The sequence below is a fragment of the Cupressus sempervirens genome, chromosome 8, assembly GCF_028749045.1.
Source record: "Cupressus sempervirens isolate cs-2001-9-10 chromosome 8, ASM2874904v1, whole genome shotgun sequence".
Lineage (NCBI taxonomy): Eukaryota > Viridiplantae > Streptophyta > Pinopsida > Cupressales > Cupressaceae > Cupressus > Cupressus sempervirens.
The window spans coordinates 811,938,165-811,951,145 of NC_143125.1; positions in this window are offsets into that span (position 1 = coordinate 811,938,165).

The window sequence follows — 12,981 nt, forward strand, 5'->3', positions numbered from 1 at the left end:
TCTATTGGTTGAGCAGGATGCACAGGTTGTGTAGAATTCAATATATGTGGAATTTCACAGAGGCTGGTCATGGTAAGGGAGAGCACGATGGTGTAGGCGCATGCATTAAAAGAGCCTTGGCTCATGAAAAACTAAAGTACAAAGATGGAACAAAATTGATAGATGCAAAATCTATCGTCCAATGGTGTAACGCTACAATGGGTCCAGATAAGGAAGGTGATTCTATAGTTCATAGATTTTTTTGGTTGATAGATAATACTAACATTGCACTATATCAGGATTGTTGCACACTAACAAGATCTAGTGAGTTACACTCTTTTAGAAGCTCTAATGCAGGTTCATGGAGTATCCACACACGAAAAATGGCATGCTATTGTCCATCATGTGCAGGAAAATTGGGATGATTGTGAGTCAACTGAATGGGTGGACAAATGGGATATACGGGTGTTGGACCCAATTGACACCTATCATGCCCCACAAGCACTAGAAATGGTAGAGATGGATTCGTCTATTGACTTTGACTGCTTGTCAAATCTAGTGCAACCTGGTAATATATATATATCTAAGTAATTTCAATATATAACTTTATAACTTTTACCCAATTATTTTCTGAATTAATGACCGCATTTTGTACATTTATCACTACAGGCCATGTTTTTGCTGTTATTGCACCTGAAGACAATGAAGAAGGGACAAATTATTATTTGTGTCATTGTGTTGAAGCCAAACAAAAATTGTATCACTCGGTTATAGATGGTGAAGGTTTAGAGTACCATGTCGGTGCGGTGGTTGTAACAGGCACATGGCTTAGACAATATCCTATGAAGAATCCTAACTTGTGGTTATTCAAGGATTGGCAAATAAAGAGGAAGATTCTTCATTATTCAAACCTTGTTGTCGCATCAAATGTCCACTTGATAAAATATGGTGGAAAAACACATAATAAGATTCTTTGAAAAGTTCACGAGTCAGACCATGAGGCAATACTTGAGACATTAAAATGTCGAGCAGATCCAGTTGGCTCATTAGATTGAATATGGAGAGAGGGAGAGAGATAAAAAGTGATCAATTGGATCCAAATACAATGTTACAACCTCTTTCCCAAGACTATCACATGACTAAGGTGGACCGTATTGTTATGATGTGTAAGTGATGAGATTTAGTTTTTATTTGTTTAGAATCTAGATACATTATTTGAATTTATATTAGATTCTTTAATAGGACCCATTTTTAAAATCTTATCTTAGATTTTTTACTGTGCTAATTCTTCATTTGTAGGTCACCAAAGAAGAGGGCTAATAAAGTTGACACACAAGTGATAAAGGGTGAGGTGCCAAAATCATTTGTGAAATGGTATTATCAATTCACATCCTCAATATTTATTAGTGTTCTTTGTTCAAGTACCTTTTATAGTTCTCTCTAAGGATTCCAATTTGTTGGAATTTGACTCATTATTATCATAAAGTTGGCGTGTTGGAAAGGGTTAATAGTTGATTATGTATATTCATCCCATGTGTATTCCATGAGGTTAATACTATTGTAACATGATCAGTTTGTTCAAGTGACATATGATGAGGTTGTTTGTACAACATAATGATTGAGTTGAAGTGATTTATGAAGTAATGGTTGTTTGTACACTATAGTTTTTAGCATAGACTTCCTAGAATAAATTTTTTACTATGCTTTGAATGACAAATAGAAATTTCAATCTGCATATAATATGATCCTCTAGTTTTCTTATAGCATGTGCATACATTATCCCTTAATATCAAACATGGAAGGCTATTATCTACTATATTTAGAATTGCTTTGGCAGTTCATACACATGTTAATAATAACTTATTTCCAAACCCAATTGAATTCAACCCGCAATATGGTTAAATTATGTCAATACTAAGGTTTGTAGCATTAATTGGTCACATTCCTAATACCAACTATTCCTCACAGGTTTACACCAGCAAACATATTTTAATGGAGATGTATATTAGAAGATTCAACACAATGGCAATGCATTTGGGTCATAGCTTTCATGAAGAGTTTGACATAGTTTAAAATAGTTATAAGTACATACTTCTGGGAAGTCACATTCTAATGACTTGAAATAGATTTACAATGCTCAGAACTTCCATTTGTTTAAAGTAGAGCACAATCATATAGAACTGGATTCGAATCAATTCCTAGAGATGTCATTCAATTCAGGATAGTCACCTCATAGTCATCTATCTTTTAAGAAAATCATCACTGCTTACATGTGATGCTCTATACGGCCTATTGTGTGGTGACCATTCCAAATATAAATTGTTTGCCACTTCATATGAAACTAAGCTATCATTGGAACCTAGATGAATTCTTGTCATTCACAACTTATCTTGACTCTTATATTGTGCTCTAAAAATTAATAGCTTTGGTTTCACTTTTTTTGTTCTCCCCTTATAAAAATCAACATTTATCCTTTAGTCTCTAAAATTACTTAAACATAAGGATCTGAACCTCTATGTGCTCTAACTTCTTGACCCTCTTCTTAATCTTCCTTTCACCTTGATCATTTAATTGACACTTAATTGATGTGTTCCCTACCCTTCCTATAAACATCCATGTTCCTCTACCTAAACAAAATCTTCCTCCAACTCTATAGCCTCCTCTTTGATAAGAAAAAAAGGTTCATTACCCTTGTCATTTATTCAACAACCTTATCATCCTTCTTTCTTCAAGATCTAAGTCCCCTCCATCCTCTCCATGAGGATTCTCAAGTGCTTAAGCATCACTTTCTTATTCTTCATGCACATCCCTCGTAGGAATCCTTTCCAAAGCTTCCAAGATTTCCAAGATGGTTGCATTTTACTTGCTTACTTGTCTCATTTCTCTTTACCTTATTGCATCTTAGTCTCTTTGTTTCCTGAACTCTCTATCCATTATTTTAGTAGCTTATATCAGCTCTTGTATCTCCTTCTATATATTTTTTTTTTGGAGGCATCTTCTCAATATAACAATCTACAACACGAGTAACTAATTTTGCACCCCTCAATAGATCTACTAGATTTGATACCAATGATTTGAGGCGTCAAACTAGATCCCCAAGAAGTAATAAACATTCAGCAAATGACTTGTTTCAAGAATAGATTCAAACCATTAAACTAAATACCTACCCTTCTCCACAAGGGTCCCTCCAAATGATCAAATTGGGCTACCAAATTTATTGGCTTGTCCCAACTCTTTCTAAGGTTTTCAAATATCTCAATTAGGTTGTTCCAATAGTCTAAATGCATATCTTTAATAGGTTTATTCAAAACCCCTTACTTGGACATTATCTAGGCTTGATCTTAGTATCGCTATGAATCAAGTAATTCCTTATTTTCACCAATTTCTACCAAACCCCATACAAGTAAATTAAGTTATAAATACTACTATTGGAGTATGACAACATATAGCAATCTCATTTATAGTTTCTTTGGACCAACTATTTGATCCAACACTATGGATTCAACAAAATAGGCCTAATTACCCTTCAAAACTAGGGCTTTCTTAAAGTGCCTTCTCCAACCACTTCCAAATTCAAACAAAGCTTACTTCACCTTTCCTTGAACATACATGACATATTATAAAGGAAAATATCACGTATAAACCAACAATTTCCATTTTGAAGAAAGAAAGCATTTCCCCTTTATCTCTAGTCATCTTAGTTTCTTGCACCAAAATCACATCCTATTTATGCTACCAAACCACATTCCGCAAAATATCCTTCTTATGAGGAGCATTCAATCCTCTAATATTCTATGATATGATATTCCTTTATAACTTTGGTTACAATTCTCCTAAATGGTGAACTGTCTCCCATTTACTATATCTTTACTTGCCAATTCTCTTATTTCTTTATTATTCCTCCTACCCAAACAATAATTCTTACCTTCCACATTAGATTTGTACTTTCTCTTAGTAACCATGTTAAAAAAGGGGCTAGTATTCAAGAACTTCTTCTTCCTAAGTGTGGTAGTTGGGGTGTAGGAAGTCAAAATGTCCTAGGCAGAGTGCAAAATGGCCTAAAAGGCAAGGTATACCTTACCATGGGGTAATGGGTAGCTTAAGTGATGAGTAATTAGCTTAGGAAAGGGTCTCTAGCATGAAATTTCTAAGGGGTGACCTATTTGACAAGTTGGAAGTGTAAAAAGGCATGTAAGCAAGAAAAATTGCAAAAGTTGCTCTATTGCAATTTTCAATTTTTGAAAAAAATGTTGTCCTTTGCTAGAAATTGGAGTTTTTTTCTTTAAAACATAAAGAGGCTGATGCAAAACATTAGGAGGGGAGGAAAAGACCTAGGAGGAAGTATAAATGACTTCCCAAACCCTAAAGTGAGGAAGAAGTTGTCATTTTGAAAAAAACAAGTGTTGTAGCATGCATTTTGAGAGCAAAAAGACTATTTTTTTTTTCAGTTTTGAGGTTTTCCTTCATTTTTTTTGCATGTTGTACCTAATATAATTTTATATGGCATGATTTAGAACAATTTTTATTTAGGAAGTTTGGCTTGAAAGCATTTCATTTGGTAGTTATAAAAATCTTTTGTTTTTAGGTAGTTTGTTGTCCAGTTTACAACACTTTGTAAAGAAAATGAGATAACTCACTATCCAATTGTAGGAATTGTACAACCTTTTGGGGATAGTGAGTAAAATCAATGTACTATATGTAGGAGAAAGCAGGGCCCTTCAAAATGCTGGCAAGCATTTTTAATCTCTTGCCCTAGGCGAGCCAAAGCAAGCCCGGTTAGGGAAGAGTTGCATAAATAAGCATTTTACATTGCAAGATTGTGGATTTTGTTGCAGGTTGTTGAAGGAGGTTGGAAGAGGAGTGAAAGGATATTATTTGGGTGAAAGGACAGTGCTCCACCAATCCATTTGACCAACAAACAAGATAGGACAACAGGTTGTCCTTTGATTCCTTGTAGCTCTATTTTGGAGCAATTTGGTGAAATCAGTAAAGAAGAAGGCTTCAGCAATCTATTTTGACATGATAAAGGAGTACATTACAAGGGTGTGATACTCCTTCCATGATACTACAAGTGGTTGGTAAGATTGGTCAAGAAGACCTAGTTTGATTGAAGGTTTTGAATGATCTTCATTGAGAATGGTAGCCTGGCACGTAGCAAGAAGTGAAAACTTCTCAAGATAGTGGATAAGGGTTTAGGATTGGGGTATCTTTACTTGAAAAAGATCCTATAAATCCATGTGGTGATCTTGGAGGACACCCTAAGTCTTGAACATGAATCAGTGATCGATTCATCCTTTCTCTCCCTATCAGTTAGGTGCAATACAAATTCATGGAAGCCAGTTGCGAAGAACGGTGCAATGAGAGCACTAGGGAGACCCCATGGTGAAATAAAGTTTTGAGTTGATTGGTGAGGATTAGTGTAATAAGGGAATAGAGAGAAGATTCCCTTGGAATAGGTTATAGGAGAAATACCCTAAGAGGTTAGGAGAAAGCCTGGAGTGAGTTTTAGTAGTTGAGGCTAGAACCTTGTTCAAGATCCTCCCCATCATTTGTCCTCCAATTCCAAACTATTTCCAATACCAAACTGAAAATTATTTTCTAGAACAATCAAAACTGACAACACCAGAAGGCTAGATTACCATGCAACATGCACCTAGTACATACCAACTATTATAAAGACTCAAAATTGGCTATTTTAGTCTACCAACTAGGCCTACTTTAAGGCCATTTACCAAGCAACTCATAATCCCTTGACTTTTGGAACTCCGATGACCCAAAACAGTCTTAAGAGATGACTCAAATGCAAGGATTCTTTTATTTTTTTGGTCTCATGATCAACTTTACAATGGTTTTTACAAAACCCTCCTTTCTAGCCCCTTTACCCTAGGGATTTCTAAAAATCTTACTTTGCAACGTCTCTAGAATCCCAAAATGGTTCAAACACCTTCACTTTGGTTATATTAGATGACTTCCAATGTAAAATGAAACTCTTGTTTAGAGAAAACACTAAATCCACCTTTGGAGCAATCAATTTTGACTACCCAAACTTGTCTCCCACACGTGAGAATGAGGTTTTAAACTCATTTAGACTCTCAAAACCAAATGAAACCTCCCTTTGGACCCTTTACATGACTTGATTAAGCCCATTTTGGCTTATATTGCCATTGTTGGCAATTTTACAAAATATTGCACTTTTAGTGCCTTTTACATCTTTTAGAGGCTTTGATAGCCTTATTACATTATTTAATACCTTTATAGGTCTTTTCTATCCACCCCTAACCTAGGATCAATCCTGATGAGAGGATAGGGTGATGGACCCAAGTAACAACCCAAAATGAGCAAATTTGTAACAATGTGCCAAGTGAGCCTTCTAGGTCCTGATGGGAAAATCCTACAAATAGTCAACTCTAAGATGTTTTTTTGGATTTAATAGGTTTGTTCTACCCTATCTAGCATGTTCCCATCAACACCTTTCAGTTTCCATACCCTCCAAGCCAAAATGCATAATTCACCCAAATGTTGTCAATGCAAAAATTGCAAAGTTGCATTAGCAACTTTTGCAACAATTTAACAAATTTTAGGAAATAACCATAAAACTGTTTATATTCCTATATTCCTTTGAGGTTTTACTATTTCCGAACCTTTTCTAAGTCATAGAATTGGAATCAAGTGAAAAATGTAAAAATTGCACTTTTTGTGCAAAGTTGCATTGTTGAAAGTTGTAAAAGTTCCTCAAATTTGCAACTTAGTGGAAAAAAGGTCATGGGATTGAACTGTATGCTCTGGGTGGCTGGGTAAACCTTATCCTCAACCTCTTCCTATCCGTTTCAGCGCTCAAACGTTCTCAGGCACGCTAAACCGGAATGTCCCCAAGGGTCACTAAATGCTAGAGGGTTGTGATCTTTGACAGGGCATATCTCAGAGCTTGTGTGAGGTATGGATGCGATTCCAGTTCCTACAGGACCATGTTGTAGATACCTATAATAAACTCTCTCTCTCTTTTTGGGTATCATATTCCATTTTCATTTTACAACGCCATCTCGAGTGATGCTGAAACTTACAGTGTTGGCTAGTACAAAGTTGCCAATTGCCAAATCTCTCTCACCTTTCATCATGGGATCGAACTGTCTACTCCGTTAGCTCCGGGTGGCCGGGTAAACCCTACCCTCAACCTCCTCCTATCCACTTCAGTGCTCGAACATTCTCGGGCACACCGAACCGGAATGTCCCTAAGGGTCACTAAATGCCACAGGGCTGCGATCTTTGACGAGGCATATCTCGGAGCTTGTGTGAGGTATGGATGCGATTCTAGTTCCTATAGGACCATGTTGTAGAGACCTACAATAATCTCTCTCACTTTTTGGAGATCACATTTCGTTTTCATTTTACAACACCATCTCGGGTGATGCTGAAACTTGCAGTGTTGGCTAGTACAAAGTTGCCAACTACCAAATCTCTCTCACCTTTCGTCGTGGGATCGAATTGTCTACTCTGTTAGCTCCGAGTGCCCAGGTAAACCCTATCCTCAACCTCGTCCTATCCCCTTCAACGCTCGAACATTCTCAAGCACGTCGAGCTAGAATGTCCCCAAGGGTCACTAAATCCCATAGGGTTGTGATCTTTGACGAGGCATATCTCAAAGCTCGTGCAAGATATGGATGTGATTCTAGTTCCTATAGGACCGTGTTGTAGAGACCTACAATAACCTCTCTCACTTTTTGGAGATCACATTCCATTTTCATTTTATGCCATCTCGGGTGATGCTGAAACTTATAGTGTTGGCTAGTAGAAAGTTGCCAATTGCCAAATCTCTCTCACCTTTCATCGTGGGATCGAACTGTCTACTTCGTTAGCTTTGGGTGGTCGGGTAAACCCTATCCTCAACCTATTAAACAAATATTTGTAGACCACTATTAAGTCTATCTCTCTAATGACTTATTGAATGTCTTTTGTTGCATGAAAATGATCACCAATTGAACCATTGCTAATTACAAAAAATCATGCACCCTCTAAAAAAGACATATTCCATTTACATCATTTCTTAACGAAACCAAATTTTATCATAACTTTCTGCAAGAAATCCCTTTGAAGCCTATCATAAGCTTGCATCATAGTCAGGTTAATGACACATGAGGGAAGGGAGTTTTTTTTAATGGAATGCAATACTTCATGAAAAACTAATGCACAATCTGTAGTTTCTCTTCCAAAAATAAAATGCCTACTATTTAGAAAAAATCAAAGGAATGAAATGTTGATTCCTTAAATGAATGACCTTGGAAAAGATTTTATACATGATATTTTACAATGAAATAGGATAGAAGTCAGCAAAAGTAGAAGCATTTTGAGACATAGAAATAAGTGAAATGATGGTGTTATTAAAGTGAGATAACATTGCACCACTCTTTCAAGACTCATCCAAGGCTAGGAAAAGATCAAAGAGAATAAAATCCAAAGCTTTCCAAAAAAAGAAAGGCCTTATCAAAAGAGAGAGAGACCACCACAATCTTAATTTCATCAATGGTAAAGCACCGAAGAAGTTTTTCATTATCTGCATCACGAATCAAATGAGGAATATGTGATAAAAGTATATCCTCTTCTTGTGTATAATCAAAGTCTAGCAAACGATGAGGAGCAAGAAAATTTTGAATAAAGCTTGTCCCTTCTTTTAGGATATCGTCCTTGACAACTAATTGCTTGCAGAGACACAATGTTTGATAGAAAAGATTTCTTATTGACCTTTCTTAACATAGGCTAAACTATGGAAATAAAAATTTAGTCTTATCTCTATCCTTTAACCAGAGTTCCCTAGACTTTTTTCTCCAATATATCTCTTTATGAAGACATAGTTTTTTCCATTGGAGTTGCAACTCTCTATTTTTTCAAATAAGTCAACTGATCAAACTCAATTTCAAAAATAGATTCTTGAACCTATTTTAGCTCTTTCTCCACTAGTGATTTCTCCTCAAAGTTGTTCTTGAAAAAAAATTCCAATAATTTTTTTTTGACTTAATATATCTAAGCTTCATGTGAAGCTAATACATTCTAGATTCCTTGACAAAAGGAGCAGACACCCAACATTGGTTGAGTAGTGACAAGAAATCCAAAAGTTTTGTCTTATCATCACATGTAGAAGTAGGGCCATATATATTGAGCACTGTGAATGACATACCAAAATTAGTAACAACTACTTGCCACTAGTTAGGAAAAGACTGAATATATAGCAGTGCAAGATTTATGGTTCCAAAGAATACATGAACCACCCGAAGCACCTGCAATATGAACATGAAATGAGTTCCACTTAGTCAACTTTCTAATTATAGAAGAATATGATTATTGAGACAATTTTTTTTGTTTTGAAGCAAAATTACATCAGCACCACCTGCATCAAGTTAGATTAGAGAGCAAATCTTTTGTCTGACATTTCATAAAAGGTCCCTCATTCTTCTAAGGAGTGCCTTTTGCACTCCTTTTCCTTTTGCTATCTATCAAATTTTTATCCAGAGTAGCTTGAATACCAAGGTCAATTTTCTCCTTAATGAATTAGGCATGGGAGTTTGATGTGGAGAATAGCTTTGCAAAGGATCAAAATTCTTCTTAGAGTCCTTATTCGCAAAATATGACTTACTAATAGGCACCTTATGCACAACCAAGTCATAATTAGTTAAATCCTTATAGAAATTATCAACTATTATAGGATTGTAATGAATAAAAGGAAACATTATTGGGGTTACATGGATTAGTAAGTATCACTATTCCCTTAAATAATAATGAACACTATTGTATACGCATAGCCAAAACTAAACAAAATTGTTGTTTCAAATGTTGTTATAGGAACACCAGCTAAATAGCCTAATATTTGCACAACAAAAAGTGGGTAAAGTAAGACAAACCTTTAATTGATGAGAAAAATAAGAAATCTAAGGAGGAGATGGCTTTAGTGCAACCAATTATATCACCAAGTACAAGATCAATCACTTTACAAGACAAGAAAAAGATGAAAAAGAGTAGAAGAGATCAGGTAATATTAGATGAAGCTATCATACTTTCAATCTATGATCATACAAAATTGGATTATGATGCTATGATAAATTATGGAGAATTGTGAAGGGGAAAGATGTAAAAGAGAAAGATAGGAAGTGAAGTACAAACAAGTATTATAAGATGTAAAGGACATCTTATTACAAATTGTTCAAGATGCACCAGCCAATGACAAACCTCCAATGATTGATCAATTAAGCTTACTTGTAAAATAGGTAAATGCACTTGATGTTGATGTTAATGAAAATTTGATACAATTAGAAGAGAAAAGAATAGAGAAGAAGATTACGGAGAAACTAAATGAGTCCGTTACTGCTCAACAAGTTGAACTTGGTGGTATTACAATCGAGCTAGAAAATATTCTTAAGGAGATAATCCACCTACTCCAATAGTTCTGTGATGTACTACATTTGACACAATATATTTTAAAGAAAGTTGAAAAATATTGATGAGGATTTAAAGAATAGTGTTTCTAAGTTAACTGAGGTACCTTAGTTAATCCAGGTTGATTTAAGTAAAGACATGGACAAGATGAGAAGACAAAATCCTGAATTTCAAGCACTCTTGATACCTTACTTGGAACTCATACAAAAGAATGTTAATAAGGTTAGATAACTTATTCTTACTCCTAAAATGTCTATTATTTAACATGTGATTGAACTTTGAATGGAGATACATCCACAACACTTGGAATTGGATGGCCACTTGGTAAATATTAAGTCTATCTCTCTAATATTTGTGGACCACTATTTTGTTGGATAGAGTAATTTCAAACTACTGATTTCTTTAATGGAGTTCCTAATAAATCTCAAGGTTCTCATTTAGGTGACCAATTGCCAGGAGGTCCATGAATATTGCCTGATAAAGTCTATTGCCAATCAATATTGTATCAAAAATTCAAACTAATTAGGTATTGAATTAAACTTGATAAACAAATGATAGAGAAGGAAAACTTTAAACATGAACAAGATCATAAATCATATGACGATGACATATTGCAAATGATTAACTTATGCCTAAACAATGATAAAGTTTATTGTTAATCAATATTCTATCAAAGTTTTGAATAGATTAGGTATCAAATTTAATTTCATACATGCACATATCTAATTTAATGTCATACACGATCATATCTAATTTAATGTCATACATGAACAAACATATCATATCATATGTCGTATATGAACAAACATATCATATATTAACCAATAATGTCATAAGTCGAATAATGCCATACATCAAATAAATGTCATACATCAAATATAGAATGTCATATACATCAAATGTGTATCGAATATGTCCACTGATGCCTATATATATACATGTCTAGATCAACTACATCTTTTCCTTCCCACGAGGGGAAGGAAACAAGTCTCTCGACATCCTTTTCTGTCGTGTGGAGGGAGATAGTGGAGATGACGGGGCCCTCTTGACATGCTCACTCGACCTCTTGTTGAGGCTCTTCTCCAGCTCCAATTGATACAAAGAAAGTAGATATGAATCAATATTTATTATACGTTGAAATCAAATATATGTACACACAAAATCAATTATTTTCTTACCGCCAACAAATAGTCACTCTATAAGTTCACCTCAAATGCTCGTGGACGATCAGGCGTGACGAGACCCTACAAAAATTCAATAAATATAATCACTTATAAATACACATATCACCAACAAAAATATTGTACCCAAGTAAATATCACCAAAGTCATCTTATGCCCACCTATTCCAACCCAAGTTTTGATTGTGGGTCCAAGATATTTAAAGTGTGTGAAATTTGATCTAACAACTTATTTTTGGGTTTAGAGAGAAAATACATGTCATAAATGGTAAGATAAGGTCCAATAAATGAAAGGAATTATTTGATTGAAGTTGAAATAGAGAAGCACACTTATAGATAAGGGTAACCTTGAGTTTTTAAAGAAAATGAATCAATATAGGACTTAAATAATAATTTAAAGGTCCAATGAGTGTTAGGAGAGTGTGAAATCAATGTAGGAACCCATAATGTATATTAAAATGGGGCTAAAATTAATACCAAATAAGTGTTCTTACTTTTTCAAATGATACATGTAGTCCCCACTTTATTGGAAGCATGTGTCCACCTCATGCACACAATAAAGTAGAAGAAAAAAAGAGAAAGAGGTAAAGATTTTGGGGAAACTACAAGGAGATTAAATATCACCAAGCTGAAGGACAAAAGCTCCCAAACGAAGAATATTAACTATTACATTCATTTGCAAGGATACATAAAAGAACAACAAAATCCTAAAGCTTACTAAGATTCCAAGTTAACTAGTTGAAGAGACCTCACTCAAGAAAATGTCTCAATCTCAAGCATCATGTTGAAAAAGCTATAGCAAAAGCTCAAGTGGTCACTTGAGAAAAGAAAGAGCAAAAATAAAAGATAAAAAAATACTCAATGATTTATCCCACTAGCATAGCTATAAGAGTATGAAAAGAAGAGAGAAGGGCATGAATCCAAAAGTCTAGTAAGTTATCTTATCCAAGTTTATTTTTTATGAGAGGAGGAGGAGGATGAGAATGAAAGAATGTAGAATTTTGTTATGCTAGTTCCATTCATCCCAAAGAAATAGTGAAGGAGAGTTGATGGTGTTGATTCCAAAAACTATAGTTTCTTTGAATCCTAAGGATATGCCTAGTTCTATTATCAAGTTCAACATTTGACTTTGGCCTATGAATAATATTAATTTAAAACAAAAATTCTCTTGCACTTATGACTCTACTAGACCAAGGTGAGTATATCTAATCACCAATTATATCTTTAAACTTGACTATTATTTATAGAAAACATATAACTTCCATCTTGTAGGTCCTACTCCTAGTTGCAATCAACTTGGAATACAACTAATCTTCTATTCCTATCTTTAATTTTAATTTCATTATCTCCTACTCTTAGTCCTCATACCTTTATTTGATTTTCCTACTTCTTCTCTACTT